The 8,396-nt window shown below is 41.8% G+C and overlaps 1 pseudogene; it reads right to left on the bottom strand.

Moving 5' to 3' along the window:
• Positions 1-3,891: 3,891 nt before the first annotated feature.
• Positions 3,892-4,936, bottom strand: LOC131904749 (UAP56-interacting factor-like; annotated as a pseudogene).
• Between the last annotated feature and the right edge of the window lie 3,460 nt (positions 4,937-8,396).

Genomic DNA, 8,396 nt, shown 5'->3' with positions numbered 1-8,396 from the left:
ACAGAGATCCAGACGGATCTCTGCCTTTGGAATGCTAGGATTAAAGGTGTGTATGCCACCATTTTCTGGCCTCTGTATCTAGTGGCTGTTGTGTTCTCTGACTCCAGATAAGTTTATTGGGGTGCACAATATATCAACCACATTCCAGCAAATAGGAGCACTGTCTGGTGGGAAGGCCTGGCAGTTGTCTCACTCCTGCATCCCATCTGAGTTTGAGTCTGTCTTAAGGGATTGTCTCTTTTTCTGCTTTCTTTTTTCACAGCCTGAGTTCATGGGGAGAAATGGGACATGGTGGGTAGCATCCCGTGGCAGAAGAATTATATTTGTTTGAAAACATTGATTTCATTTATTATTATTATTGACTATTTACTTACTATTTGTCAATGTGAGAAGTAGTTTATTATCCACTGAGAATTATAAGATGTGAGGCTCAAAACATGACTGCTCCATTTAAGTCTTAGAAAACATTGGCTCTCACTTTGCTAAGAGGTAAAAAAAGAGAGGCTGAAGCCGATATCTCTAAAGGTTCTGCTAGTTCCATGCTGAACCTTTTGATTATCTTTAGTCCCCCTCGGGCACCTTGTGTTACCCAGCATGGAATGGTCAAAAGGCAGTTGGAAGAATACCAAGAGTGTAAATTCAGCTGATCAGTTACTGCAGATCCCAGAAATCGTAAATATGCTTTGTAACACAGAACAATCTGAAGACCACAACTCAGTCTTTGTAGCTCAGAATTACTCATGTGAAACCCGTTACATTTTATTTGTCAAAAACGAACAGCTTCAGAATAAATCTAACATAACCCCCCCCCCAAAAAAAATACCAAAAAGTACAGTGTAAAGCACTTCCTCATTAAATACAAACGTTCATTTTGTGATACACTGCATCAATGTTTTGCATGCATCTTGGTGCAGAGGAAATTTTAAGTTGCACCCTGTTTAAACTTTTTTAAAGCCTTCAAGAACTGAACAAGAATGACTACAACCACATTCCAATAAAGAAAATTTTCATCCAAAAAATCATATTGTTTTGTTAATATACAATATGTTAGCACTTAAGAGTTTTAACTTAGTTGTATTAAAGGCAAATTTTACTTTGAAAGGAAATTAAATTACAGATGCCTGAAGAGCAAACATTTATTATACCAAAGACACCATGTTTTTCAATGTACTTAGTGTCAACATACCTCTGTATAATAGTATTTAAAATAACAGGAAACAAGGATTTTTATATCATATTTTCACAAATTGTTCCAAAGATAGTGCTCATCCTCAGTTGTTTTTTCCTTTGCTTTAACATAAGCTACCAACAAACCACTCTAAAATGCTTTGTTCCTGAACCAAATATAAATATTCATATTGACAAAAATATTTCACGAGTCCTTGGCCTCAGTGAAAAGTGTCACAGCTAAGGAGAAGCTAGATTTATTTTCAATTCTGTGATTGGTTTCCAAAAATCCCTTATCAAGTAGAAATACTGGCAAATAACACACATTGATCAGATTTAGATCTCTGGTGTAAGCACGAAATTGTTGCAGATTTTCCCATGACTGGTAAGCACGAAATTGTTGCAGATTTTCCCATGACTGGTATAAGCCAGTAAGAAACTTAAAGAGTGTCAAAGACAATGGTCTCTACGATACAGGGAAGGTGGCCAGGAAGCACAGTGCTTGGTCTCATTTTACAGAAGTCAAATTTTACAGGAAGTTTAAGTAGAGATACTTAAACATCCACTTGGAGATTTGAACTCATAGCAAAACAAAATGACCACACTTGATAGCAGGAATATGTTGCTGCATTTTGGCATTGTACTGTCGTTTATGACGTACAATCCCTGAGGACTCTCAGCACTGTCTTGACACAGCAGACCTCCAGAATAAGAGAAAAGCCCTTTCTCCCTATAATGCCTGAACTCTGAGTGATACGAGAAACAGAGTGAATGTGTGAAGTTAAGCAGAACTTCAGTAAAATTTTGCATTTTTTCTTTGTGACATATACAAGTGGATTTTTGTTTGGGGAGTTGGAAATTATTGAACTTATCAAGCCTAAAAGCTTTAAAAAAAAACTTTTAAAATATGAAACATAGGGCTTTATGTCTAGTGAGTGTACTGTCAAAATACCCAAGGATTCAATTCATTTTAAAAATTGTAATTCTTGTGAGCATCATTTGTAAAAGACTCTATGGACACGAGACTCAAGACGGCACTAAATCCAAAGAGCGTAACTATAACCCAGGTTTTTATTTTTTACCGTTTCCAGTCCTTCATCTGCTACTGCCTTTCGTGTCTCCTTCCTTTACTAAACACAAACTGTCAGGGTTTGCATCGGGCGTCTCCCCCAAGGCCCTGCCAGCTAACTTTGTAACATAAGCATTTCAGCCCTGACACGGTGTGATCTGAGACTAATCCTGAGAGCCACATTCTTATTAAAAGTTCAGTACTGCATGCTTAGAACTGGCAGGGGTGTGGGTGTGGGGGGCGGCAGGGGGGGAGGGTGGTGGTGGTGGTGGTGGTTAACCTAACAATGACCGAAAAATGAACCGAGTTCCAAATATTTCCATAAATCTTAAAAGCCAAAACTGAAATTCTCCTATACTTTAACAAAAAATATGCCTCTAATTACAAAAAGTCAACTGTACTTCTTACCCCAGCACATTAGTGGGTAAGTAGCAGAGACCAAGTACGGGGTGCTGTGGGATGTTCTGTATGGCAAATGTGTTGCTCTGATTGGTTGCTAAATGAAACACTGATTGGCCATTAGTCAGGCAGGAGGAAGTATAGGCGGGACAAGGAGGAGAATAAAGCTGGGAAGTGGAAGGCTGAGTCAGAGACACTGCTAGCCGCCATGATGACAAACAGCATGTGAAGATGCCGGTAAGCCACGAGCCACGTGGCAAGGTACAGATTTATAGAAATGGATTAATTAAAGCTGTAAGAACAGTTAGCAAGAAGCCTGGTACGGCCATACAGTTTGTAAGCAATATAAGTCTCCGTGTTTACTTGGTTGGGTCTGAGCATCTGTGGGACTGGCGGGTGACAGAGATTTGTCCTGACTGTGGGCAAGGCAGGAAAACTCTAGCTACACCAGTGTGTACTCTTATTTCTGAACTTTAAGATTTACCATGGCAATGTCTAAAAACTGGACAAAAGTGATGAGATCCTAAACAACACACTCATACAAATATTCCATTTCTGTCTTTCTGTCTTCCTCTGGCTTTATGAAGAACCAAAGAAGTCATGCTCTCGTTCATGGGCAGACCATGAAATCTTTAAGAACAGGTAGGTACATTCCTGTTGCTAGAGTTTTCCTGACTGGCCCACAGTCAGGACAAATCTCTGACACCCACCAGTCCCACAGCCATTCAGACCCAACCAAATAAACACAGAGACTTATATTGGTTACAAACTGTATGGTCGTGGCAGGCTTCTTGCTAACTGTTCTTACAGCTTAAATTAATCCATTTCCATAAATCTATACCTTGCCACATGGCTTGTGGCTTACCGGGATCTTCACATGCGGCTTGTCATGGTGGCGGCTGGCTTGCCACATGGCTCATGGCTTACCGAGATCTTCACATGCGGCTTGTCATGGTGGCGGCTGGCAGTGTCTCTCTCACTCAGCTTCCTGTTTTCTCAATTCTCCTCTCTGTTAGTCCCGCCTATACTTCCTGCCTGGCCAGTGGCCAATCAGTGACTTATTTATTGATCAATCAGCAACACATTTGACATACAGACCATCCCACAGCACATTCCCTGTTATTTTTTCAGGACATTATTTATACATTAAAAAATCCTTCAAAAATGAAGTTATTTAGGCTTGTGACTGTTTTGAAAGAAGGCTTCTTGAACTTCTCTGATGAACCCTTAAAGCGATTCAACTTTTCAGTCATCGCTTAGGAGTTCCTATGATGTGGACCTATCCCAGTTACAAAGCGGCTTCCTCCTCTGTTGAATGTGCGGGTGGTTCTTTGCTCTTTCAGAATCCCAAATTGTTCATCCAAAGCCTGTTTTCCCACACTATTTATGTCAAACTCTAGAGGAACGCCTCTAGGAACTTTTTTCACATCAGACTGCTCTCTTTTTGTCAAGAATGAGGGTAGAGCAGCAGAGACAATCGTGGTTCCTGAGTTACTGGACACTGTACTGTTCCAGGATTGTCAATAAATACAGTCAAAATTCCTCCACTGCCTGAATTACTGGACATTGTACTGCTCCAGGATTGTCAATGGACACAGTCAAAATTCCTCCACTGTGGTGGAAGTACCCACTAGTGAGTTCTCTTTGCTACCATCTAGTAGCTGTTCTGTGTTCAACTGGGCCTGAACCTTCAGGCCTCTTCAGAAAAGAAAAGTAGCCTGGGGAGTATCTTTCTGAGGACTTAATTTATTTCCACTGCTGGTAAAATTAGCTGGAGTATTATTATTTTTTGTTTAACTGGTTATGTCTCTTGAGAACTGGTTTCCTTTGTACTTCATTTGGTCTCAGAAGGCTTGCCTTCCTTTTTAGTGCTGGAAAATATCATTCTATATTCTTGTCACTTAGAGGTGGACAATTCATAGGACTGATTCCCTTTTGAATTCCAGTTGTTTCCCTAGCTGCAAAGTGGTAACTCTATAAGGACGTCTCTTTCCAGGCAATACTCTTCCTCTAGGGCTCACACTAACTAGTTTTACCAAAACCAGAATTCTGCTGGGTTCCCCACCATACTCTCATCCTGAATTGAAAGTACCATTTTGCTGGAGTCTATTTCGTCTTGGAAAATTTTGCTTCTTTTCTTCCTCTCTATTCAGCTTGATAACATCATCCAAGGGACATACCAATCTTGTCAAGGTTCTTATTGTGGCGGGCTCTCAGTGATGGTGTCGGGATCACAGTGGCTCCCAGAAACCAAGTGCTGAATTCAGTTCCTGACTGGGGATGCTGCATCTGAGCAGTCATCCAGGAAGGCCAAAGTCTCAGGCCCATCACCTCCAACTCACGCACACAGACTATTACTAAGTGTGAGAGTGGAATGGTTTCCACAGAAAGTCAGGATGATGGTCCTCAAATCAAGAAATTACTAGATGTATTTAATTTTATTAGTAAAGGAAACATTTATTTGAATTGTCAAATGCCTTTATATAGTCCTTCCTAGCTTGGTTAGGTGTCTGGAGCCATGCAGCTTAGTTTCGGCTTGGCATATGACTATCTGTCCAAGGGGTTTCCTGGGGCAATCCGCCCATGGAACCATGGGACAGCATAGGAATTTGCAAAATTGGTGCAACCTGCAGGTTCTTTTCTCTCTCATTGTATTTCTCGCCCATAGTATTGATTCTTTGGGTGGTTTTTTAGTTTTACTTTATCAGTCACAAATGCAACAGCTGCAATTTCCCCTGGAAATTCTGTTCTTTCTACAATAGTTTCCCTTTAGATCAGCAGGGAGCTAAGGCTTCTCAAATTTCTTATCTGGAATTACTAATTACAACTTCTATTCCTGGAAACTTTTCTGACTCAATAGGGGCAGTTAGGTATATATGAAAAAACAACACTTGGAACATTAACCATGTCTCACAGTTCTGGAAAGGAAAGTGAGGCATGCATATACAGAATAGGGAAAAAGCCTCAGGAATACACATAGTGCCAACTGTTGAGAGCAAGTTCCCTGGACACCAAGCATGTAGAATCAGTGGTAGGATCTGGTATGATCCAATGAGAAAAATGCAATGCAAAATATGGGATAGAAAGATCCATCTTTACCATATACAGGAACTTATATGGAAGTATGGTATAGGATATGGGATAGGAAAAGAGTGCTTTGTCAAAGCCTGACTTTTATTGAGAGATTGAGAAAAGGGAACTATATAAGAGCATATCTTATAGACATGAAAGAATTGTTTGGGTTTGAATATTGTTGTCCTTAAAGCATTGTGCCCATGTCTATTACTTTTTAACTTTGCAACCGCAAGTAGCTGCCAGATGACATAAGGGCTGCAGAGAAGGATGTGTCTGGCTCTGTATTTAGTTCAGCCTGCAAAAAACGATGAACTCGGGGTTGGGGATTTAGCTCAGTGGTAGAGCGCTTGCCTAGCAAGCGCAAGGCCCTGGGTTTGGTCCTCAGCTCTGAAAAAAAAACAAAAACAAAAATGATGAACTCTATGTCTAGAATAAGGTTATACAGGGGGTGGGAAGGTGTATTTGGGGAAGCATAAAGGGGAACAATGGGGTCTTTTGGTAATGACTATGATATATTTCTTAAAAGTCAAAAATAGGAGCCAATAATAAAACTGTTCACGCAAGTCTGGTAGGAAAAACAAAACAAAACAAAACACCTCTGTCAAAGTATAAATAAGGACAACTCAAGCAATTCGGGGCCACCTGCTGGTCAGAATCTTCCTTGCACAGATGCCCCATCCCAGTCTCAGGACCTGAACCCTGGCAGTTAGGCTCCGGGGACTTATTCCTACTTGAGGATTAACTATGCAGATCTCATTATAACAGAGTCGAAGTCTGTAGATAAGAGAAGTTTACATGAGGGCCCGAAGATTGATAATACCTTAAATAATGGCTCAGTGCTTCAAGGCACGGATTTTAAAAAATTTTAAGGGAATTTCAAATGTAAATAAAAGATTGAAAAGGGAGGAAACAGTGAGCCCAAATGACCGATTGCAAACTCAGACTGTATCTCCTCTACCCCAGGCCCTCCCTGGACTGAGGCCTCAGCTCCAGACTTTGGCAAGGCTATTTTAGAGGCAACAAGACAGCTGTCCACAAGAGGGCGCAGCCTCGCTGAGCAGCCCACAGCTACAGAGACAATCCCTGCACTGGTTCATTAATGAAGGGTTGTAGAATGGCCTGCCGGTTCTTCCTGTGTTCGGTATTAAAGAACTTCTTTGAAGAAAGTGTCCCCTGTAAGCTCTTGGTTACTGTAAGAGGCAACCTGTACAGAAAAACTAGGAAAAAAAAGTCCGATTTTTAAAAAAAAAATCAGATTTCAAAGTAATGAGTTGATTCCTAAAAGTCACAAACCATCCAAAATATTTTGACTTCGTGGGTGTGATGTATTTTACATTTTAAAATTCCTCAGTTCATACTTACTGATGTTGAAATGTTTCTATCTTTGATCTGGGGAACCTGCCGGTTGCCTACTAGTCTTAGAAACTTCTAATGTGTGCTAGTGGTGGGTGCCCTGGGGAGATCCTTGTAGATCATAGTCTTGTCTTGTGAAGAGCTGTTTCCTGAGGCCCCAGGATGTAAACAAACTCTTCTGAAAGAGCAGCATGTGTTCCTAACCGCTGAGTCATTTCTACAACTCGCCAGCTTCTAGCCTAACCCTCCCTGTAGAATATTGCTGTTTTCAAAGCAGTTAGCTTTCTAATCAATTTTTTAAATTTATTCTTTGTGTCTTTCACATCATGCCTCCAGATCCCACTTGCCCCCCCCACAAAAAAATTTTAAGATAAAAAATAGGAAAAAAAAGGAAGAAGGGGTAAATCTAGCTGCAGTGTGACACAGTGAGTCACGCAGTAAACCCCTTTATTCATACATTTTTACATGCAGGCATTCATCACAAATAATCATTGGTCTAGTTTGAGGCCCCTGGTCTCTCTGCGCTCTGGGCCCTCACTGGAACTCTTCCTGGACATCCTGTTGCTGCCCTGTGTCATGGAGATCCTGCATCCCTCGATCCACAGGACTAACATCCATCCCCCCACCCCCACCCCCGACACACACATAACCCTGGTTCTGGGCCTCTGTAGTTGGAGGGTTGGTCAGCCCACCAGCTCTCCCCTGTCTTCACCACCACTGAGCTCTCCAGCACTGCCCTGGCTAGTTCACCCTTCGCAGTTATAACCAAGGGTCAGGGCCAGTTCTCCTGCTTTCAAGTCCTCAGGGTCAGTTCTCCCACGCCTACACCTTCAGGGCCAGCTCTGCTGTGCTGCCCAGGTGAGGTGTAGGGGCCACTCTCCCAAGCGCTGCAGCTGATGAGAAGCAGGGACAGCCCTCCTGCTCTTATGACCTCAGGGCCAGCTCTTCCACCAAAAGCAGTTGTTTTTAAGTTGAGCATACTGGTGTATCCCTGCTCATGAGTAGTGGAGACAGAAGAATTAGGAGTTCAAGCCCAGTCTCCCTTCAATAGCAAGCTCAAAGCCAGCCTATATTACACCAGACCCTGTCTCCAACAACGAACAAAATTCGTTTTCATCACCCAGGTGGTGGTGGCGGCAGCGCATGCCTTTAATCCCAGCACTCGGGAGGCAGAGGCAGGTGGATCTCTGTGAGTTCAAGGCTAGCCTGGACTACAGAGTGAGTTCCAGGAAAGGAGCAAAGCTACACAGAGAAACCTTGTCTCGAAAAAAAAAAAAAATTCGTTTTCAATTATATTAATTTAAAAACTTCAGAGCATATATATATATATATA

The sequence above is a fragment of the Peromyscus eremicus genome, chromosome 2 (genome assembly GCF_949786415.1).
Source record: "Peromyscus eremicus chromosome 2, PerEre_H2_v1, whole genome shotgun sequence".
In the NCBI taxonomy this organism is placed as follows: Eukaryota; Metazoa; Chordata; class Mammalia; order Rodentia; family Cricetidae; genus Peromyscus; species Peromyscus eremicus.
Note: the sequence above shows the minus strand (reverse complement) of the source record. Positions and strands in the feature narration are given on the sequence as shown.